At 41.7% G+C, this 25,461-nt stretch overlaps 1 pseudogene; it reads right to left on the reverse strand.

Moving 5' to 3' along the window:
• Positions 1-5,315: 5,315 nt before the first annotated feature.
• LOC144521709 (uncharacterized) lies at positions 5,316-11,726 on the reverse strand (annotated as a pseudogene).
• Positions 11,727-25,461: the final 13,735 nt, after the last annotated feature.

The raw sequence follows: 25,461 nt of genomic DNA on the forward strand, positions 1-25,461 counted from the left end.
ACTGTCTTAAAGTTTGATGGAGAGGTCTCCCGCTGACATCCTGACACACACACACACACACACACACACACACACACACACACACACACACACACACACACACACACAGACACACACCCCGCCCCCCTCAGGGCTGTCCTCGACCCCCTGCTAACTGTAAAACAACAATGCTCCAACTCTTTATTGATGAGACAGCTGTGGTTTTCACTGACTTGCCATTTTCCTCCAGGCGTTTGAAGAATTGTTCTCCGTTTTCACAGGACGGCTGATTGACATTTCTCCAGGACCAGAAACCCTGCATTTAAACCACAGACGAAGAAAGGGGGCGGACATCAGGAACAGGTCTGAAAGGTATAAATTAATGAGTTTTACCTGCTTTTAGTTGTCGTACATGATGCAATAAATGTCCACAAAATATGTTGGTCCAGTCATATTTTTATTATGAACACGTCATTTAAGGCTAATTCAAGAATAAACCAAGGTGAATAATGTTGAACGTTTGATGTTATCAACTGGAAAAACATGCAGTGTATGATTTTCGACTTAGGTTGTTGTATACAGTTTTATATGTTATAATATTTGTTTTTATTACAAGAAAATGTAGTGGTATAAATCAGGAAAGAAAGCTGTATCAGAGCACAAGCAGATGATAAATCATTTGATTTGATGTTTTGACTTACATAGCAAGATTACCATAATGTGGAAAGGAAAGATAGAGCAGAGGTAATCTCCCTTTTACACCAGAAGCCAACTGTGACTTAAACCTTAGCTTATAGTGTCCTCTCCTATAAGTTACAATTATAAAGTACAATTATAGCTCTGAAACAAAAAGGAAGACGCTAGTCCAGCCTTAGCACGAGCAAACAGCACAGAGAGAGTAAGATCTGATTTCTAAAGCGAAATACATATCCTCACAAATAATGCATCATTACACAAGCTGTGTGCACTTCAGCCGAATATGGGGACAACCGGCTAGGGTTCAAAACACCTGACAGCTCCCCCTCCCCCCCTCCTATCACACAAAACCAACTACATGTGCCTACACATCACGACAGCCTGCACACTGCCAAATAACCGTGAGACACACACTTCAGACCGTGGACAGTGAACAGCGATCACCGCATTTTGGAACCAACCACCACAAACAAGCAATATTATTAAAGGTATGTACAGACTATTACAAAGTAATCCCTCTCAATCATCACGTACTAGAAGTGTGTTCTGGTGTCTGTTTCTGCAGAGACCCTGGCCTCTGCTTGGATTCTCTTTCTTTTTCTTTTACTGTGTGCGGGACGTTTCTGGCTGTGGTCAAAGAGGCGGTTTCACTCCCAAACGCCACTTTGCCCCTCAGCGTCTCATACCGACACAACTTTTACTGACACAGAAACAGAAACAGACAGGATAAAGCTCTGCATTCACTCTGAATCTGCAAAACGCTGCAAAACAATATGAGAAGAGCACAGTGGCCTTCAGTAAATGTGAATAATGTTGATAAATGTACAGATGAGCGGGTAAGTCTGCATGAAGACTGTTTTCCCAAGTAAACCTTAACATACAAAACAGTGGCAGCGGCAGCCAGAATAAAAACCAGTTATCATGGTGGCCAATAAAATTTAAATAACTTACCCAATGATGATCGTATTACAAGGTTCATGTGTTTGCTGGAGTTGAAATGCCTCTGAAAAGCCTTAGTTTTCTGCTCCAGCTCGTAAAGGTCTCTTTTTGCGATTCACTCACTTTTCATTAAGAGTTAATTTTGATAACAGCGTAGATAAATACATTTGCAACAATGTCCTCCTCAATAGCAGTACCTTTACTCCAACAGGCTAGCTAACTATAGTTTATCGGCGGTGCTAGCTTGTGATTTCACGTCCCAAATTGTAGTAAAGTTAGCGATAACACAGCCCGCCCATTTAGAGTAAAGATATGATTGTCATGTCATTTGAAATTACTCTCTCATTGAAAACTAGTGCTCGGCCCTCTGTAAATGTATAGCTGGACCACCAATCACAGCGCTGTAAGCATAACATCTTCTCCCTAGCAACTCCAGAGGCAGCAAAGTTCTGATAGGCCGACAATTCATTTAACCCCTTACATTCCAACGCAAACTGAATAAGCAGGTTTGAAGGGGTGATTTCCTCAAAAACGTTTTGTTTAGCTGTTGTCAAATTATGAATTGATAAAATAAAACTACAACTGATTTAAATACTTTAATTGATTTATTTAAATTATTTAATAACTGACTTTTTAAATAGTCTTTTTTGAGATAAAGACATGGCTTTACACTGAGACTTAATACTCCACTAGACAGTACAATTATTCATACTTCATAAAACGTACATGAATGTGTCACACGGCAGAGTTTTTGTGTTTGGTTATAGTTTTGTGCAAGTATGCTGAGCTCCCTCACCTTTTTGTTTTTTATATAGAGTTTTGTTGCAGACATTTTATCTCTCCTTTTTTAATGTTGTATTTTAACCTGTTTTTGTCATTTGTTCCCTTGGGTCACACTGCTCTCCCATGCATAAAAGAACCTGTGCCATTTTAAAGTAAATTATTTAATGTATTTTTAATTTAGAGTTCCTAGTCTCTCTAAAACTAGGTGGCGTCGGGCAACACATTTTTTTTTAAACTACTGTAACCCTGCCCTCGCCACAAATGCACTTTTGCTTACACACAGCATTAATGTATCAACCTCCTGCACCAACCAGTGGGACTCCTGAACACAAAGCAGATAACTCTGTCCCTGTATTAGTATCCATCAGGAGGCATGGCATTGTTTATGGATATGATCATTCCTTGGTGTCCTCTCCCTCTGCAGCACTGCTGGGCTTCCCATGGCATTCATAAGGCAGCCTGCTGTCATGGTTAACACAACGCCTTCAGTAGAATGACGTTCCCCATGCTCTGGTGCCTGGCAGCTAGTGCTTCCCCATCAAACCCAACTGCTGAGAAGCCTGTGAGGGATCATGTCCTTGTCTCTAATGTGTCTTCTAGTGGCTGAGAAGAATCTGGCATATGGGGGGAATAACATGAATATCTGTAAGTCGAAAAGAGACTCACACCCTTGTCGGGTCAACATTGGCAGTTACCATTCCAACTTTTTAAAGGGTAATTCGTTTTTTTCAACATGGACCCTATTTCCCCATGCATATGTGTAGAATGATGTGAACAGAACTCTTTGAAATTGGTCCAGTATTGAGCGAGAACGCAGTGAACCGAGCTGCAATGTAACCTAATGTGGCAACTGCGCACACTTTTTTTTTTTACCACGACATGCTCAAATTTTTAATTAGTGACTTCCTGTCCGAAAACCCTAACCCGGGGGTTCGTGTCCCGCCCAGCACGTTTCCTAAAGTCGCTTTCTTCTTTAACCGTCCTGTTATTCCCGCATGTCACGGAAACGTAAGCCCACCCACGACCTTTTCCTAAACTCAACCGTGCCGTTCTTCCCACGTGTCACGGAAGCGTAAGCCCACCCACGACCTTTTCCTAAACTCAACTGTCCCGTTCCTGAGTGTCATGGAAACGGAAACCCACCCACGACCTTTTCCTTAACGTAACTGCGTCAAAAGGGACACCAATAGTCCCGACCAAGCGCGTTTAGTTAAAGCGCGTTATATGAAGCTAAAGGAGACTTTTAGCGTCAATAACAACGACAAAGGCACCTGACCAAGCGTCCGTATTTTATGAGATGGGCGTGTCTGTTGAAACTACAATATCGATCTCATTACACTGGTATTGATCAATATCAATACCAATGTTGGTATCGATATTATCAATATTTGGATCGATCCACCCACCACTAGTGGACAAAAATCGAGGGTGCTCAGTTGCTACATTAGGTTACATTGCACCCTGGCGATACTAGACCAATTCAAAGAGTTCTGTTCACATCAGTCTATTAGACATAAATGCATGGGGAAATAGGGTCCAGGTTGAAAAAACCCTGAAATTACCCTTTAAGAAGGCATCTTGAAGGATCTTTGGATGTTGTAAAAGGGATCACTTTGACTCTATTCCCACCTGGTATTAACATATAATCTGTATCTTGATATCTGTTCAGAAGAAAATGCATATCAATGCAGGTGTGAATGGACCTGTGATGGAATCTGATCTGCATGTGGCGGTGCTTTGGCCCTCACTGGGATTAGATCTAAGCCACATGTAAATGCAATCTAAACAGTGAATCCACCATCCTAAGATTCAAAATAAAATCTGCCCAACATGTTTAAAGGTCATCTTCCTCATCATCCTCCTCTTCCTGCTCACTCTAGCTGCCTGTCAACAAGCCCCAGACAATACCTTCCCCAGTACAGGACAGAGACGCTACAACATGCAAGATGAGGATCACGCCAGCCTCGCCTTGCATGGGTCTCTGTAGCTCTGCCTGCCACATATGGAGCTCACAATGTGGGCACAATGGACACCAATGAAATTCCCCATGATCAAACATCATTATGTCTATCATGTATTCTGATACAGATGACATGACCATGGTTAGTGCTCTTTTATTCATTGTTCATTCATTTATAGTATCAAATCATAACAAGAGTTATCTCGAGACACTTTACAGATAGAGTAGGTCTAGACCACACTCTATAATTTACAAAGTTCCAACAATTCCAGTAATTCCCCCAAGAGCAAGCATTAGCAGTGGCTAATGCGACAGTGGCGAGGAAAAACTCCCTTTTAGGAAGAAACCTCGGCAGACCCAGGCTCTTGGTAGGCGGTGTCTGACGGTGCCGGTTGGGATGTGATGAACAGTGGCAATAATAGTCACAAAGGTAATGTAACAGTGAGTACAAATGGTAGTCGTAGTAGTTCATGTCATAACAGGGCACTGAAGGGTGTTACAGGTTGTAGCGTGGCACAGCAGAGCATGGGTGGACGTAGCAGGACGCAGTAGGACACAGCAGGACGCAGCCAGACACTGCAGGGCATCGCAGAGCGTAGGGCCACAGTGACAGCTCCAACCAAGATCTTGCAGCCATCCTAATCCAAGGAAATATGCTGGGAAAAAGAAACATAAGGACTCCGGGGAGTAAACTCCCCAGAGCTAGGTTAGTAACAAGCATTTCTGGGACAAGGATGCACACAAATGGAAAGAGAGAGGAGAGAGCAGCTCAGTGTGTCACAGGAAGGAAGGAACTTCCCCGGCAGTCTAGAACTATAACAGCATAACACAAGAGAGACAGGTTAAGGAGAGGAGCCTGGTTGGGCTAGAACTCTCCCCAACCGGATCGGGCTGTACTGGCCTGCCTCCCTCTACTCAACTCGCTCCCTAACTATAAGCTTTATTAAAGTGTTTATTCTTAAATATGGCTGGTATCTAGCTGGTTCCACAGGAGAGGAGCCTGATAGCTGAAGGCTCTGGCTCCCATTCTACTTTTAGAGACTCTAGGAACCACAAGTAGCTCTGAGTTCTGGGAGCGTAGTGCTCTAGTGGGACAATAAGGTACTATGAGCTCTTCAAGATATGAAGGTGCTTGACCATTTAGAGCTTTGTAGGTCAGGACAAGAATTTTAAATTCAATCCTGGATTTTACAGGAAGCCAATGCAGAGAAGCTAATACAGGAGAAATATGATCTCTTTTCTTAGTTCTTGTCAGAACATGCGAGAGTCTTAAAGGACTTATTTGAGCATCCTGATAGTAAGGAATTACAGTAGCCCAGCCTGGAAGTAACGAATGCATGGACTAGTCAGCATTGTTTTGCGACAGGATGTTCCTAATTTTGGCAATGTTACGAAAATGAAAAAAGGCTGTTCTTTTTTAGATGGGTGTTGAAGGATAAATCCTGATCAAAAACAACTTCTAGATTTCTGACAGTAGTGCTGGAGGCCAGGGCAATGTCATCCAGAGTAGCTATATCTTTAGATAATGAAGTTCGGAGGTTTTTGGAGCCCAACACAATCACTTCAGTTTTGTTTGAGTTTAACATCAGAAAATTGTAGGTCATCCAGGTTTTTATATCGTTAATGCACACTTGAAGTTCAGCTAACTGACTGGTTTTGTCTGGCTTGATTGACAAGTATAATTGGGTGTCATTTGCATAGCAGTGAAAGTTAATTGAGTGTTTCCTAATAATATTGCCTAGAGGAAGCATATATAAGGAGAATAGAATTGGTCCAGGCACCGAGCCTTGAGGAACGCCATGGCTAACTTTAGCGTACCTGGAGGATGTATCGTTAACATTAACAAATTGAGATCGATCAGTTCTAGTCTCTGTAACAGGATGGTATGGTCAATAGTGTTGAATGCAGCACTAAGATCTAATAAGACAAGTATGGAGACAAGACCTTTGTCAGCAGCAATTAGAAGGTTGTTAGTAATTTTCACCAGTGCCGTCTCTGTGCTATGATGCTTTCTAAATCCTGACTGAAAGTCCTCAAATAGACTATTCCTATGTAAAAACTCACATAACTGAGTAGCGACTACCTTCTCAAGGATTTTGGAGAGAAAGGGAAGGTTAGATATAGGTCTATAGTTGGCTAAGACCTCAGGATCGAGGGTGGGTTTTTTCAGAAGAGGTTTTATCACAGCTACTTTGAATGACTGCGGTACATAACCTGTTAATAAAGACAGGTAGATGGCTTAGCTGAAGAGACGTTTAGCATTAATTGTTGAAGGTCTATAGAAAAAAGCAGTCTAAGTATATGTCAGGTCTTGTTGTTCTTTCTAGCACTCCTGCGTTTAAAGTGAACCATTAGAAGTTGAGGGCAAAAGGTGATGAATTTTATCTCTAATTGTTATAATTTTATCATTAAAGAAGCTCATGAAGTCATCACTACTAAGAGCTAGAGGAACAGATGGATCTGTCAGCCTGGCTACAGTGCTGAAAAGAAACCTTGGGTTGTTCTTATTTTCTTCTATTAGTGATGAGTAATAGTCTGATCTGGCATTTCTGAGGGCCTTCCTATAATTTTTCAGACTGTCTTGCCGATCTAAACGAGATTCTTCCAGTTTGGTGGAACGCCATTTACTTTCAAGTTTTCGTGAGATTAGTTTTAATTTGCGAGTTTGGGAGTTATACCAGGGTGCTAGTTTCCTTTGCTTCGTCATCTTCTTTTTGATTGTCTAAAGTTGTCCTTGTCGTAGGCAGGCCGTAGCACCAAAATTATCAATTTGGGAGGGACTAAAGTTAACATAAAGGTCCTTTTATATTGTATGTTATATTAAAGCACGACATTGAGTTAAATGCTGTTGGAATATCTTCCTTAAATTTAGCTATAGCACTGTCCAATAGGCATCTAGTGTAGAAGCTTTTATTTAATTTCGTATAGTCGGATAGTAAGAATTCAAAAGTTATTAAAAAATGGTCTGATAATAAAGAATTCTGTGGAAATACTATTAAATCTTCAATTTTGATGCCATATGCCAGCACAAGTTCGAGGGTGTGGTTAAAACAGTGCGTGGCCTTATGCACACTCTGACTGAAACCAATTGAGTCTAGTAGTGAATTGAAAGCAGTACTAAGGCTATTGCTGTCAACGTCCACATGGATATTAAAATCACCTACAATAAGTATTTTATCTGATTTTAGGAATACACATAAAAAAACAAAAAACTAAAAACTCTGAGAATTCAGATACAAATTCAAAATACAGGCCTGGAGCTCGGTAAACAACAAAAAATATAATTGGTAATGTTTTCCATATTGGATGTTGAAGATTAAGAACAAGGCTTTCAAACGAGTTATAATTTAGTTTAGGTTTAGGATTAATTAACAGGCTTGAGTGAAATATGGATGCAACTCCCCCTCCTTGGCCTGAGTCTCTAGGAATTTGAGTATTATTATGACTGGGAGGAGTGGCTTCATTTAGACTAACATATTCTTCATGGCCCAGCCATGTTTTGGTAAGACAGAATAGATCAATTTGATTATCTGATATCAAATCATTTACCAATATTGCTTTAGAAGACAGAGATCTAATATTTAATAGTCCACATTTGATTCTCCTATTCTGTTCTATCATTGCAGTGGTTGTTTTAATTCCAATTAGGTTGTTAAGTATAGCACCTCGTTGGTTTACATTTGATTTAACCGATCTCAGTCGGGGGACAGACACTGTGGTTATGGGATTATGAATGGGTGGCTGCTCCAAATGAAGCACAGAGGAGCGTGTAGCGCTGTACCTCTGATTACTGATATTATTGATTATAACTGGAATGATATAGCTGGTCTGTGGGTTAGCAGAGTTATTTGTAAAGGAGTGAGAGCTTATGGGAGAGTGTGACTGGGAAGTGTGCTTGTGCGTGTGTTTATGGGGTGCAAACAGTCAATCAAAGGTTTGAGTCTGCAGGGCGCGCCACAGATTTCCACATAGCATCTGGCTGCCGCGTGTATTGGGATGAATCCCATCTCTGCTGAACAGGGAGCCACGTTCCCAAAACAGATAAAAATTGTCAATAAAACCTATCTTGTGGATGTTGCATGTAAGCTGGAGCCAGGTGTTGAGGATGAGTAGTCTGCATACTCCGCGACCTCGAGATGGAAGTGGGTCCGAAATAAAAATCAACTTCCCAGTGCTTTTTAAAGCTTCAATGAGAGTGTTAAAGTTTTTCTTTGTGTGCTCACTCTGCAGATAGGACATGTCGTTATGTCCACAATGGACCACGATGCGTTTAATAGAGGTTGGGAGTGAGGGTATCAGGTCCACAGCTTTAGCCAGGATGTCTGCAACTTTGGCTCTAGGAAAGCAGTGTGTGACAGCATTAAAAAACCGTATATCCCGGGTGATGGAGTCACCAATAATTATTGTGGTTGGGGGGAAGAGCGGACGAGAAGTGGGGGGGTGTGGTTGGCCGGTGACGGGAACGAAACAGTATCGGTTTCAGATGGACAGGGAAAAGAAGAAGAGGAAGATTGCTTACCGGGAACGTTGTCATTTGGCCGGTCCAGGCAGCAGAGGCCACCGGACCTTCTGACTACCGCATCCCTCAGAAGTGTTCGCCGCGAGGCAGCTGTCCTCTCCTGTGATGACAGCTGGTCAGTCGGCTTTGAAGCGGGGCGAGCGCGGGGAGCCACATCGGCCGCTACCGGGGGGACATTTGGCTTCGACACGGCATCGAAGCGACTGGAGAGGCTGAGGGCAGGGGGCGATGGAGCCCTACCAGAGGCTCTCTTTCGGCCGCAAACCACCTCAGTCCAGGATGACCTGGTGGCCGGTGTCGAGCAAGAAAGATAGACGTGGGCAGGCAGATGGGTCCCATGGTGCAGTATCCTGGAAGGCCGCCAAGAGAGTTGAGATTTGGAGCGATTGATTATGAGCAACGTCCAAGTAGGCGGTTAACAAGGCACCTTTGGTCTTTAAGTCCTCGGAAAGCTTCCCTAAGGTCAGCAATTTCCTTGTTTGCATTCTCAAGCAACGAGGAAATCCTGTGGGGAAGTGGGGACTCGCCAGGTTTAGAGGTAGCTATGCAGCTGGCATTAGTTTTAGCCAGTTGGCCTAGTTTTGATAAATTAGCTGAAGCTAATGTTTACTACACGTAGAAAATGTGCGGTCCTCCACGCACAGGTACGTCGATTTGCATAGATGCTGGCTCTTTCTAGACACTAAAGACTACCAGGGGGCTAAAATGAAACAAAAAACTAAGCAACTAGTACAATATAATTCTCAAAATACTATTTTCCTTCGTCTGTCTTCTCTTCCTCCACACTCTCACACTGCGTTACCTTCCGCTTCCGGTTCCTCACCTCTAGTAGATATCGATGACGTTTCATTTCCAGGATTGTTCAGGTGCCGCCAGAAATTCTGTCGGATGTCCTTCACCTCTTTCTTTGTGTTGGCGTTCTAAACTCCGGTGGATTTATGAGGACTATGGTTAACTGCTCCTCAGATCTCTGCAGGGTAAATCCAGACAGCTAGCTAGACTATCTGTCCAATCTGAGTTTTCAGTTGCACGACTAAAACAACTTTTGAACGTACACGTTCCACCAAAACAAGTTCCTTCCCCGAGGCTATTTTGCAGAGTCACCGTCATTGTGCCTGGGGCTTAGCACCGCCCAACATGATTGTGATTGGTTTAAAGAAATGCCAATAATCCAGAGCACATTTTTCTCCAGGAATGATGTGTGGACTTGCCAAACCCTCCTCCGCAGCGCTGTGGAGGAAGGTCTGACAATGCGAGACTAGTGCTCTCCCTATCGTCCCTACATGTGATGATGCTTTCAGTTAAAAAAAAAAGAACACTATCATAATTTCTATATTGCAAACAGGATGAGAATTGGGTGCTGCAGTGGAGTGTATGGTGCATTGCTACTTTAATAGTTTTTAAGGTATGTGGGTCAAACGATGTGTCATGAAATCAAAATAAGCTGTTTTGATAAGATGCTTTGACCCCCCAGTGAGCATTCTCATGGGAAAACTAACACCTCACTTATTTTTTCCTCCCCCTCTTCCTTCTACTCCAATAAAGAAGAGCGGGCTGGCAGGTCTGTTTGATCCCCATGCCGTGCTATCTTCAGTTTTCTCCATTCAGCCCGTATGGACGGGGATCAGTGGAGTGGACCGCCCGTCTGCCCAAAGGGACAAAAGTCCCCCTGCTAATTGCTGCCACATCAAATGAAGAGGGACATCCCAAATAGAAGCCCTCAGACTGATGGAGAGGGGGAGAGGGAAGAAAAAGGACAGCGTGTTATTCTTAAAGCTGCTCACTAGTTTTACTCAGATTACTATAACACCAGCTGATGAAGTCTGCATATATATGTCATAAAGTTTGATCTGGCTACACCGCTTTTATACAGTATTCTGGGATAGGGGGAAAAACACTGGCTTGTTTATTTCTTTAATCCAATCACAACCATCCGCAACGGTGCCCTTGCAAAAAAGATAGCAAAGATAGCGGAAGGGGAGGGACGTCTGGCCTGACATGTCAGGCTTTATCGCAGGTCTGTACACCAGGCTATTACGCTGTCCACCAAAATTAGTGTATAATAAGCAGGTTATTTTAACACGTCTAAACCTACTAAAATTAGGCCATAGCCTCCTTTCCCATTGCCAGCAGACGAGTATGCCTTTCAGATTTTTTTCTGGTGTGTCACGTTTGACGTCATGAACGCTCCGGGAAACAGGTGTTGCTAACTTTTCCTGCTACAGCTTTCCTATACAGTGCACAAAACTGCAAACACTGTTGTGTCACTTGATATCTTCGCTAATAACATAATGCTAATAAATAATAGACAGATTGCGCATGCACGCACACGCACGCACACACACACACACACACACACACACACACACACACACACACACACTACGTACTGCCTCTGCTATTCTTCTCTTACAACACAGGGTTAGTAAACAGTAGAAAGCTGCATGGAGGCAGGTGGAGATGTTATCGTAGTTAATTCTTTTTCATTCATCTGTTACTTATTTCATGTTCGAGCGCTGCTTGAGCAAAGAAGGACTGATTTTGTGGCGAAATGACAGAAGCTACCGACAGAGCCGACGTGCGTCACAGCATCGCGCCGGAAAAGAGTCAAAAGTAGGCGTATCTATCCAGTGTCCTGTTTCCATCACTGGCGATCGGAGCTGGAGCCGATAAATAGCCGTGCCTACTGCAGAGTCATTTTTCCCGGGAGTGAATGCTGATTGTAACCTTTCCCACTGCAGACAGAAGCCAGATGGGAAAGTGGAATATGTTTGCTTTTGATTATGCTAACTTCTGCTTCCTGGTGTCCTCTCTCCTCCTGTGACCCGTAAACCATTCCCTCTCCACCATTACGAAGGATCTACAATCCCTTAAATGCACCAGAAATATGAAAAAATGCTTTAGTTTAACCTATCCAACACTATAATGAAGTGGGACCATCTGCAGCTTTAAAAACCTATTTATACATTAGCACCTCATTCTTAAATTTTACTGTGGAAACATGACTACATTTTACTGATGTTACTTTGTTTCCCTTTGCTTAAGTGGAGTTTTGCAACATTTCCATTCTTACTTTGCTTGTACGGGATCTCAAAAGGTTTTCTGCCATTGTGCTCTTTTTGTATTAAAAAAAAAAAAATGGCAGCAGTGGTGAGATCTAAAGGGAAGGTTTTTAATCCATTTTTATCCCAGATCCGAAGTGTTGAATCCAGATATTCAAATTAATTCAATTTTATTTATAGGATCAAATCATAACAAGAGTTATCTCGAGACACTTTACAGATAGAGTAGGTCTAGACCACACTCTAAAGTATGTTGTGGAGTTGATTAATGGTTTAATGAAGTCCCAATAATAATACTAATGTCATTATGTGAATAGGATTTTAGTGGTGGGTCCATGTGTTTCTTTTGTTTTATGTTTTTTGGAAAAGAGTTGGAGAGACATTCCCAGATTAGTTCTGCCCGTGCGACTGCCTGCTATGTTATTGGGGAGCAGATAGCAGCTGACTGACTGCCTGTGTGACTGGCTGCCCCCTTATTGTCCTCCAGCAACCAGGAAGATCAGTGGACCAGGACCCAGGAACAAAAGGCTTGGAGCCAGTACTCTGTGTGTGTTTGTGTGTTGGTGTGTGTGTAGCTGTCACGGCCCAGTGATGTAAGTGTCTCTGGGCCCCGGTCGGGTCCCTGCACCACACAAGGACAGAAAGAGAAAAAGCTGTCACTTCAGAGGGCCCTTTCAAAACCTGCATCACTTTAGAGCAAACAGGCCCCGAAAGTCACAGTCCATAGTCCTCCGAGCAGTCAAATGGTCGCTGCTCACCTTCTGCATAAAATGATTTGAAATGCTTTCTTAAACTTCCCCCTCCCACCCCAACATCAGCCCTCTCTCCCATCCAGTCCTTTCTTTTCACAACTCATGCATTCCTGTTTTCCAATTGTGTTGTCTTTGTATCCCAGCGAGGCTTTGTTGGGGCCATGGTTGGCTGTTGAGGCCAGCAGAGCAGTTTCAAAGTGTTTATTGATGTGCAGTCTCTGCATGATGTTGGATCTTGTTGTCAGAGGTCACAACCTGTTGGTGTTCCGGTGTGGTCAAAGTAGGGCTCACATCTTGATCCATAGCGGTGGGTCACGCTAGGCCTTTGAAAGCAACAAGGCAAACAGATCTTTTGGACACTGGCTCATCCATCAAGCACACCTTAAGACTGTATCAGCCAAGCATGCAGTGCTGTCACTCAGGAGTAAGTAAGCTGTTGGCGGCAGGAAGCGAGGAGCTGCTGTAAATCAGTTGGTCAGAGCAACCTGGGGGCCACCCCTACCAGGGGTCTCCAGCTGGATCTTGGATCACAATATCACCCTGGTAGAAAATTGAAATACAATTTTGATAAACCAATTTGTGTTTATGATTTATGAAATACTGCAGTTTTAATCTTTCAGGCCTTTAACAATGATTCAAGTTAAACACTGTATAGACAACCTATGAAGAAGGGGCTAACCCTTTCTCACTCCCAACGTAAAATACTGACGCTTGGTCAGTGTCTCTTAGTGTCAGATACGATGCAAAAATCACCCTTCAGCGTATGTATAGAACGCATTGGGCAGAGCAGCAGCTCAACCACAGCGCTGTAAAATGACGTAGTATTAAGAGAGAAAATGGTAGAGAGTAGTATGAAAGGCTGCATAAGGAGGTTGGTTGGGGTGGTGGATGTGTCAAACAACACAGGACTTTCACCCAGGATACCGGGGTTCAAGTCCCATTCTTGTCCCATGTGTTGTCAGACACATACTTTTTTTTTTTTTTGGGGGGGGTTTCCGCCTTTAATTTGACAGGACAGCTAGGTGAGAAAGGGGGAAGGCATGCAGGAAATTGTCACAGGGCAGATTCGAACTCTGGACCTCTGCGTCGTGGCATAAACCTCTCAGTACACGTGTGCCTGCTCTACCCACTGAACCAACCCGGCCACAAAACGTACATTTTATAACCCCACCCACCATCTTTTCCTAAACCTAACTGTGCCGTTCTTGTGCCGCGCGTCAGTCAGAATGGCCCGACCCAGAGCGTCAAAAAGTGACGTCAAGACTCATGGCGCTAAAGGAGACTTTTAGCGTGAATAACAAACGCCAAAGGCACATGAGAGTGAGAATGTGTTGAAGGGGTGCATAAAGGGTTACACGCTAAAAAGGTCAGGAACCACTGAGCTACTGTGTATATTTAAGGAGTCTAAGCTTCAGGCCTTTGGGCTGCCATCAACTGTTAGGGCCTTTACAACAGTCAACATTTGGGACGACACATTGTAATGCTAAGTTTATATTCCACTTGGAAGCTAGAAAGGCTAACTAGCCTCTACTCAGAAAGTGGAAGCTAATCAGTCTAGCTTGCTCACATTAGCACTGATTCCCACTAGATGTTACTTTTTGCTTAGTTATGTTGTTATGTTCGTCTCACGTTATTCTCTATTCTATTCTGGTTGATATTGTCGGCTTTAGTAAATGCAAGTCATAAGTCACAGTCCTGATTGGTTCACTACTCAAAGTTGGTAAAACATGGCCACATTTTGAGGAGAATTAATTTCTCCAAGCTCAGTCAAAGTATTCCAAACTGGTCAGATATTTGCTAAAATGTAGGAGGAAAGTGATCAGAAGCAGATCCTTACAGCTTCCTGTAAAATCCAAAAATGAAATTGAATTTAAAATCCTTCTCCTGACCTACAAAGCCCTAAATAATCTAGCACCGTCATATCTAGAAGAGCTCTTAGTACCTTATTGTCCCACTAGAGCGCTACGCTCCCAGAATTCAGAGCTACTTGTGGTTCCTAGAGTCTCTAAAAGTAGGATGGGAGCCAGAGCCTTCAGCTATCAGGCTCCTCTCCTGTGGAACCAGCTCCCAGTCTGGGTTTGGGGGGCAGACACCGTCACCGCATTTAAGAATAAACTGAAAACCCTCCTCTTTGATAAAGCTAGATAATAATAGATAATAAAAGTAGAGGGAGGCAGGCCAGCACAGCCCGATCCGGTTGGGGAGAGTTCTCGCCCGACCAGGCTCCTCTCCTTAACCTGTCTCTCTTAGTTATGCTGTTATAGTTCTAGACTGCCGGGGGACTTCCTTCCTTCCTTTGACACACTGAGCTGCTCTCTCTTTCCAGTTGTTTCCATTTGTGTGCATCCTTGTCCCAGAAATGCTTGTTACTAACCTAGCTCTGGGGAGTTTAGTCCCCAGAGTCCAAGATCTTGGTAGTAGCTGTCGCCTGCTGCTGCACTCCCTGCTACACCCTGCTACGCTCTGCGGTGCCCTGCAGTTTCCTGCTGAACCCTGCTGCATCCTGCTACGTCCAGCTATGCTCTGCCGTGCCACGCTACATCCTGTAACGCCCTGCAGTGCCCTACAGCTATGCTCTGCTGTGCCACGCTACATCCTGTAACTCCCTGCAGTGCTCTGTTATGACATGAACTACTATGACTACCATTTGTAGTCACTGTTCCATTATCTTTATTGTGACTATTATTGCCACTGTTCATCACATCCCCAACCGGCACCATCAGACACCGCCTACCAAGAGCCTGGGTCTGCCGAGGTTTCTTCCTAAAAGGGAGTTTGTAAATTATAGAGTGTGGTCTAGACCTACTCTATCTGTAAAGTGTCTCGAGATAACTCTTGTTATGATTTGATACTATAAATAAAATTGAAATTGAAATTGAAATATTCACGTACACAAAATTCTCACATCCGCTGTAAACAGGAAGTTAGAAGACAGAAAAAAACTCACCTCCTATAACTTTGATCACCCTCCCCTTTTTCCAAATGCTATTTTCTACACTCCTTTACACCTTGCCCTGCTTCTGTCAAATTAGCATCCATGATATCATCTTCATATTGCCAAACGTCAGTGATCTTAAATGACAACATATTTGAAATTCTTTCTTTCTAATATCTGGGCATGGCAACTGGGCCACAGAAGCTCAGTCTGTGGCGTCTTGGCTTGGGAACTGGAGGGTTGGTTTGGTGTCTATCCTTCTAAGAAGATCTAAATTAATAAACTTATTTTAAAGATTTGGTGCTCTAATATATGGTAAGCCAATTTTGTGGGTCCGATGGCAAAGCACGATAGGTGTGACTGTAATGTGACTTATTACTGTATCACCAGGAATGCTGTAAATCTAGAGCTTCAAGAGAAATTGTGGCATTTGTTAAACCTGGGTCAGTTGTAGCTATTTTTGTCCTTCATGACACACACACTCTTCATTTATATCATATATTTCAATGCGTACACACTTCTACATACAGACAAAAGTGTGGGAAAAGGAGCATATCATTGAGTGTAAAGTACACCACATCATTCACAAGGCTCTGCTGCCTGGAGTCTTCCCCTCCTTCCTGCCTGTTGTTTGAGTGTCTACCAGCTCGTTACACCTGACTGTCCTCATCAGCTCTCATTGTCATCTCATCAGGAGTTAGATCTAATGAGGCCCGCCGCAGTCTAACCTCTGACCTCCCTGCGCCCAATCAAGCTTTTCTTTTCTCCCTCCTCTTCTTTTAGCCTTTTGGTCAGACACAACACAAAATTAAAGAAAATAAAAATGGTGACAGAATGCTTGAGGATAAAGAGGGAAAGAGCCAGATGCTGTGAGGTGGATACAACTTTCCTTCAAAGTAATCTTTTTTGACAACATTAAATGTATTAAAGGTTAACAAAAATGTAACACTGCTGGTGCTTCTACTGCCAAGGTTTTGTTCCAAAGCATTATAATGTGCATTTAAAAACCTAACACATTTTCCGGTTTCATAACGGAAGATGTGAACAAAAACCTCTACTAAGACAAGGAAAAAACAAACCTTTGAGAGTGAAAGATAGCTTCATATTTCTAGTAGGGTGATGGTGAAGGAGTAGGGGTGGGGGCGGGCAGCGGGGGTCACATTAAGGGTGGAGGTGAAGATTAGGGGGCAACAATGAGTTAAATGTTCCCCCGCCAGACCACGTAGAGGCCGAAGCATCCCCCCGGTGTCCATAATTTGTCCAGAATAATTGAGTGTGTGTATGTAGTGGGGCTCAGGCCGGCTCTCTGGTAGCTGGAGGTGAAGGGGCTCTCCACACAGAGTGGAGGACCCTCGCTGTCACACAGGAATCTGAAGAGACCTCCCAGGAGCCCTCAGCGATGAGACCCTGCCGCTCCATTTATTTGGTGATATGGGGCCCACATGGACAAATGGCTACCAAGCTGCTTACATCTACAACATCAGCAATGATATGAGCACTTTTAAATATGATGTCATGCATAAAAACGGTATTAACTGAAAGGAAATGAATTGAGATGAAATGAAAGCGATAGCACATTTTAAATCTATTACTTTATTTTTACAATACTGGCGTACAACACTTAAGACAAAACATTTGTAATTTAAAACACAGGCATATCTGATTTCTTACTTTTTACAACTTTGTGTCCAAGAAGTCCAAAAGTCCAATAAGACATTGGAGACAGATGGAGGAGGAGGCTGCTGTGTTGTAGGTGGAAAGACAACAAATAGTCCTAAAATGAGACACACCACAAGTGTTTTAGACTGCTGAATGTTCATAACATCAACTTGTTGCTCAGCCACTAAGTGTGAATTGAAATGATGCACTGCCATCTGGTGGCAGGACTGTTGAACACAGGAAGGATCACTCCTGTGATTGACAGGTTTCCATGGATACTGGACACTGTGGTTCCAGTATTGTGATGAAAACTGTTTCAGGTGAGTGGCATACTGATGTTTAGCCTCAGTTACAGGTATTTTGTATGGCATTAAGTTAGAAATCTTCCATAAACTTTTTTTTTAAAGAACTATTGGGCCATTCTAAATAAATATATATATATATATATATATATATATATATATATATATATATATATATATATATATATATATATATATATATATTTATTTTTCTGCAGGGTGAAATAAATTTATTTTTTATTTACAGAGAAGATGTAAGATGAGATAAATTATCCTTATGCAGTTAAAGCTGCATTATGCAGTTAAAGCTGCACTAATCAATATGTTACTTTTGGGCATTTATGACCTTTATTTGATATATCAGCTTAGACATGAAAGGGTTAAGAGATGGGGGAACAACATGCAGCGAAGGGCCGCAAATTGGAACTGAACCTACGGCGAAGACTGAGCCTCTGTTTGGGTGCAAGCTCTACCAGGTGAGCTACCCAGGCATCCCCACTAATAATTTTTTTTTATACTAACAAAGGATCAAACGAGTGACTGTAAGGTGACAGGTGTGTCTCGTAGTGACAGTAATAATTGGATGCATTTTAACAGCGATCACATGAGCAGTGTCCCTGCAGCCCTGTCTGAGCAGCCATGTCTCCTGGTGGACCTCCTGTATATGCTCTTTGTTTATTATAACTTCATATGTTTATGTCACTGGGGTGAGTAAGTCATTTTATTAGCAGAACTTACAGTTGTATTTTTCAATTGCTAACAAGCATCTGTCAATATTGAAGCCACTTTTTAAAAACTTCATACAGTCTGCATTACCAACACACATCATGGCCAAACAGAAGTTCATCTCACATCCAAAACTCACTCAAACCACCAAAACTCTTCATACATGTCTCAACATAAGCAAAACACTGGCAACACCTCCCACTCAGAAAGCAAACATCGCCACTCAGAACACACTAACACCAGGGAGAATTACCTAAATGATAAGCTTTTATTTTTGAAGTTTAAATGATTTCATTATAGAATAAGAATAACACCTTTCACTTTGACTGTACTAAAGTGTATGGAACAAGAATAAATCAGAAATGTGCTTTAAGGTATATCTTGTTTTCTATATCTATGAATATAGTAATTTACTTGTGAAAAATAAAAAGTTGAAAAAAAAACTAAATACTTAAATTCCAGAGCTCCACTAAAAAAACAGCAACCATCAACAACATGTAAACTATAGTATAATGACTCATACTGTTCAGCACTGTGAGGGTTCCTCCCTCTCTATATTTGGCCACAAGTTCTCATCAACATCACATCTTCTGTCTTTTCTTTCAGCTGAAATCAGCTGTTTGGAATGATTATTACTTAATTTTATTGTAAATATTCTGCAAATATTTCTATACATTTCAATATGGTTACTGCAGAAATGTGCCATCATTCTGTTTTCAATGTGTTTCTACAGTAAGAGATATCAAAGTCGTGTGTTACATACACATGATACATTGTATTCTGCAGGTAGTGGAGTATGAATGAGAAAAGAGTTCATGTTTTTTTTTTTTAAAGCAATGAAAAATGATTGTCAGTTTGATCCACATAGACGGCTGTTTCTCTGACTGTGTGAAGAGTTTTGACAATGTGACTTTAGTTTGGACCGATGCATGTTAGCATTGGAAACAAACTGAAGTAACCTCTAAAGACATTTCTTGACAAGTCATCTTCATCTTTTCATCTGAACAAACCGGGCAAATAACACAATCCTGTTTGTGTTTGTTGAGCCTATCAGAGCCCTGCCCTTCACCTGAAGCAGGCTATCATATGGCATTATACATCCTATTTATGTTGAGCATAACAGCATGAAACACATACTCTCCCTTCTGATGACATAAAAAGAGCAGATTCTTTTGAAGTTGTCTGTTTGCTTTGTCTATCACCTCTCGGATAACCTAGGACCTCTGTGACATAGGCAGGTTACTCTAGTTCAATTTCAACCAGCCATGCAGGAAACATGGGAGAGTTACATGTATTAAGCTACCTATATTACAAAGAGTGGGACTGCATGAAATTAATGAAGCACAACATTTTTGACAAAGGCCTTAGTGGAGGTCAGGGACCTGTCCGTCTGTGTGGAGAATGCACAGAGGCAAAGAAATAAAGTCCTATGTCTATTGGCCGAGAGCTCGCTAACCCTAAACCTAACCCTAACCCTAGCCAACGCTACTTCACCTGCAGTGCTATTTAAGATTTCAAATATGTCGAAAATCTGTGATTTTCTACCTAAACATGCAATAAATGATTCTTTTGGCCCTTTGGGGCACAGCGGGAACAAGCTGTCAACACAACGCTGACATATCAGCTTTTATAGGTGCCCTGTAGAGTTTTCTTTCAAACACAGTTTCTGTTCACCAAAAGTCGGTGTGTACCCTTGAGGTCTAACTAATGTGTACGTGCATCCTCGTGCACATGCATGAGACAAACAAAACAGGGACTAACTCATAAAAAAACAGCAGTCATGAAAACAAAATGATGACTGGTGTGTTAACTGCTTGCCAAATTAATCAGAGCACACAAGGCCAAATCACCTCCTGAGTTATCTATTGGTTGCTGACAAGCATTTAAAACGCTATTCTTTAAACAGAGTCCGACGCAGTCACGCCACATAAAATAGGGCTGGACCGATACTGTTTTTTCAAGGCCGATACCGATTATTAGTAGTTAATGAAACAGATAACCAATATTTGGAACCAATATTCATTTACAGTAAAAATGAAAATCTTTAAGTCAAAATTAAGATTTTGGAATGTTACATACTCCAACACAAAACTTTGTTTAAATGCTTTAAGCAATTATTTAATAAATTAGAAACATAATACCCAGTAAAAGATAGTCAGATAGTGTTGTGGGCAGGATATTAAGTCAGACTCAGTGGTGAGTGAAACCGAAGCAGAGGGACAGACACAGAGCTGTAGCCGAGCAAAAGTAGAACACTTTTTAATTCATTAACTTCATCGGTTATCAGGCAAATAAAACGCTAATACAGATGATCTGCACACTGCCAAAAAACAGACCGATAATCGGCCAGGGCCAATGATCGGTCTATCCCTAACATAAAACACACCGAGACTACATTTACCTCCAGCTAACTAGCTAACTTCACGGAGAACAATGAGGGCAAAACAGCATCACCGCTCTGTTTGAACCAAATATTCTCTGGCTAGCTCAGCTAAAATCACCGGATCTGCAGCCCGTTACGGTATCGTTCACTGCCGGCCCACTTTATCCCCTGAATATATGTGATTCTGTATGATATGGGACATGCTGAGTGAATGTAATGTTACTTAAAATGTTTGGTATGACATAGATTTGTGTTGTAATAAACTTTGGCTCATCAGGTTTGTTCCATTATTCATCAAAGTGAAGGTTGACCAGAAGGTTTCCACATCACAAGTTACTTAGTAGCACTAAGACCAAACTCCTTTCTGCTGCCCCAAATGACCCATCGCCTCTATGCCATCCATCAAATGCTAGCTATGGTCTTTCCTCATGTCCTGTACTGTACTGAGTCAGTGACATGGGGCAGCTGTAATCAGTTATCTGTTGGAGTCTGGCCAGCATGCACTGCTGTGGTGCTAAAAGTGAAAGTCCTTTGAAAACAACATGTTGCTGTTGTGAGGTTTTTAAGTCATTAACGTCACCAAGTCCTAGTAAACACTGTATGGTACCTTATGGTCTATATAGCCAGATAGTGGACACTTGTGAAAGAATCTGAAGGTGTTCACTAGACTGAGATAAATGTGAGATCATCTTTGATTGACAGTTGAGGTTATCCCTGCTCTTTTTTTAATCCTCACAATGACCTTGTATTGACACCTTATCTTTTCTCTGCACTCAGTACATACAAACAGTGCCGTGCAGCTGCCATTTGCACAGCTGTGTTGCTCTTGACTCCTGCCAGTGTATATCAGCCCACACAGTACACAACCCATCACACACACACACACACACACACACACACACACACACACACACACACACACACACACACACACACACACACACACACACAAATAGAGAGAGAGATAATGTAGTTGTACAGGACGGACCACAGCAGCCCAGGTTTGTTGTCATCTGGGATACCAACACACTCCCATCGCGTCAAAAACGACGCTTGTTGATGTGCCTTTGGTGTTGTTTTTGACGCAAAACGTGTCCTTTAGCATCATATTTATAAGCGCTTGGTCGGGACCCTATGCTTCACTTTTTGACGCTCTGGGTCGGGACGTACGTTTAACTGACATGTGGCACAAGAACGGGACAGTTAGGTTTAGGAAAAGATGGTGGGTGGGGTTACAAAATGTACGTTTTAGAATTTTAGCTTTAAGAATGGGACATGAACCCCAGTCTCCTGGGTGAAAGTCCTGTGTTGTTTGACCCATCCACCACCCCAACCTGCTTCCTTAGGAGGATTTTCGGTCTTTCATACTACTCGCTACTGTTGTCACTCTTAATACTATGTCATCTTACAGTGCCGCGGTCGAGCTGCTGCTCTGCCCGGTGCGTTCCATACAGACGCTAAAGGGAGACAAGGGAGACCCTGACCAAGCGTCAGTATTTGACGAGTTGGGAGTGAGAGTGGGTTGGATGTCAGGCAATTATCCTGGAAATGTGCTTTCGTTGATCCAGACTACTATCTGAGTAACCCCTTCAAGACACGTGTGGGGTGATTTTTTTTTTATAACTAACCCCTAATTATATTTAGGCTATTTAAGTTGTGCATAATTAAGGATGTTCCACTTTGAGTAGTCTCGCTTTGCCAGACCTTCAATTACAATCGTCATTGGCAGCGCTAAGCGCCAGACGGAGCAACGGTGCCTCTGCAAAATAGCCTCGGGAAGGAACTTGTTTTGCTGGAACATGTTTACGTTCAAAAGATAATTGCAAATTTAAATTTGAATATGTTTGTAACTCTTAGTGTATTTTGAATTTTGTCATCTACTTAGTATTGACATCAGATTGTAACATCAAAATAATTATTACAGTATGTTTAATGTCTTTATAATCTGTAATAATGCTGAAAGGTCAATACACTATAAACTATCAAGTATTGTGAAAATGACCACAGGTGTTGTATGTGTCTCCACCCACTGAATGACCAGTGAGACTTTGCCTCAGAGAAGTGTTTGCAGAACTAAATCATTGATCTGTGTTAATGTACCTTATGGTCCCATATCCCAACGCTGCAGCTGTGTTTTCACAGCTGTTAGTGAGAAAACAGGACTTTATGGGGGCTCAGCGACATAACATCTCCTCTTTCCTGGTAGCATCGATATATACCACAGCTGGACTTAGAACTGTTGAGGACTATTTGTCTTCAAAGGCTACACCCTATCAACAGGGCTCATGTTTGCTGTCAGCCTCCTCTCAGAGAGAATACCAGTCTACAGACAGGTTTGTTCAGCAGATTCTGACGCCACTGCAGAAACCTCCATTCATCGTTCCACTTGTCTTACAGCGCCCTCTGCTGTTAGAATGACAGATTAAAATGATTTTCATCAAATTCCAAAGTACTATAAAGCAGGGGTCTTCAACATTTTTTAGCATTAGAGAGCAAGGATTCCTTACCATATATATTGTATAAAATGGAGTTGCAAATTAAACTGGGCGTACAATAAAGTGTAGGGCGGCCTAATGCCTTTACACATACCTTTTAATGGTGCATACAATACTAAGCTATTAAAACAATAACTTAAAATATTCATATAGTTATACATCATGTTTTAATGTTAAATGTGGAACAGTGGATCGTTATGGTTTCGTTATGGCTATCATTGGGTATAAGCCTATCATCAATGTTGTGTAAATTAAAAAAGATTTATCTTTAAAAAAAAAAAAATTAAAATTAAAAATTATTAAAAAAATAATAATATGTTGGATTCATGGTAATGTATATTTCCAGACATATATATATATATATATATATATATATATATATATATATATATATATATATTTTATTTTATTTTTATTTTTTTATTTTTTTTAACTATCCCCCTGCAGCAACTCTGAAGACCCCCTAGGGGTCCCAGACCCCCAGTTGAAGATCTCTGCTATAAAGTACTTTAAAGCTGTAGTATTTTGCCATGTAGGATCAGGGTAGTTGTGCTGATTTGGAGAGACTTTTCACAGAGCTACTGTTGTCAGACCTACAAGAAATGGCCGAGTCTTGTGCTGCTGGGAGTACTTTGTAGAGCTGAAATGAACAAAAAAATGAGGATAACATAAGACATGAATTGTTTCAGTTATTTTTAACGCCCTAACGCCGGCTACACAGTGGATGCGTGGCGTGAGCGTGGCGTTTTCTGTTGCGTGGCGTTTTCTGTCTTTGCACACCAGAAACGTGTCTGCTGCTGCTAGCCTTGTCTGTACACATGTATGTTTCCCATTGATAAACTGCACTCAAGCACTTCATGTTAAACATAAATATATACTGATTTGATTACAGCAAAGACAACGTCGGCAGTAGGCCTATTGACGGCAAAATAGGCTACAGAATATTTCGTGCAATATTTGAAAAATTATAATTATATAAGCCTATATATTTTTTAAATTACATTTATATCTGCATTTTTGTCAAAACCTAGAGACTTTTAAACATCAAAATGTCATTTATGAAATGTATTTGTGTCAAAATTACATATAAACATCTTTTCCTATTATATTTTGAATGTAAACGCTTCCAACACGCTTGCGTGTCGGGTGAAAAAAATGTGTCGGTCCTATTTCTAGCATGCATGCGTTTTCGGCGCGGCCTGAGACATGCGTGTTTAACCTGTTAACATGGGAGCCAAAATAAAAACGGACACGCCACGCAGCTGACGCGCTCACACCACGCATCCAATGTGTAGCCGGCCTAGAGATTTCCTTGTTCCAGCTTATCAAATGTGAGGATTTGCTGCTCCTCTTTGCCTTATGTGATAATGAACTTAAAATATTTGAAGGTTTTGGACTATTGGTTGGTCAAAACCACTTTGATGTTTTATAGACCAAATGCTTAATCGGTTAATTGAGAAAATAGTCGTCAGATTTATTGATAATGAAAATAATCTTACTTGCAGACCTACTTATTTGTACAACTATGCCACAAATGCATCAGAATTTAAAATTATATATAATATTTATATTATTTATATATTACAATATATTTAAATAGCCTACATTTTCGTATTGGTTACCTGTTTATCCATTGTGGGGCACATTCAAAGAGCCGTATTTAACTTGTTACAGACAGCGGTTTATATCAGTCAAAGTGGATGTCTAAGGTTAAAAACATTCCTGACCAACATGGGATATTTATGACACAATTGTGAAGATATGAGTCCAGAATACATCAATGTTCAGGTTAACCTTTGACCCACAGATATGGATCTTCAGAATCTGCATGATGAGGCTTATACTGTAACAGCCCTCAGCATAATAACAATAGATTGTTCCAGACTGATTTAAACTTTTGTTTTTAATAATGCTTCCCTTTTTACTAAGCCCTGCTTCCAAACATTTATTGTATGTGCTCATCATTTATTTCCAATTTCCATTCGTTTTAAAGCCAATCACAATCAAAACTACAAATAAGAAGAAACAATAGCAAGGGCGGCCCCCTGCTCGGCCGTCGAACAACTTTCCAACTGCTAGAATGTTCTATGGACTTGTGCACGTGAGCAACTTGACACTAAGCAGTAGCACCATTAGATATAGAACATTGTTTGAGTAGCACAGCCTGGAAACTCTGGATACACCGGGGTGCAGCCGCTATGAGTGTGTGCAGACTCTGTGACTGTTCCCCTCCAGACAGCCAGGGAGCAGCACTGCTCTGATGACGGAGGA

This window comes from Sander vitreus, chromosome 1 (genome assembly GCF_031162955.1).
Source record: "Sander vitreus isolate 19-12246 chromosome 1, sanVit1, whole genome shotgun sequence".
In the NCBI taxonomy this organism is placed as follows: Eukaryota; Metazoa; Chordata; class Actinopteri; order Perciformes; family Percidae; genus Sander; species Sander vitreus.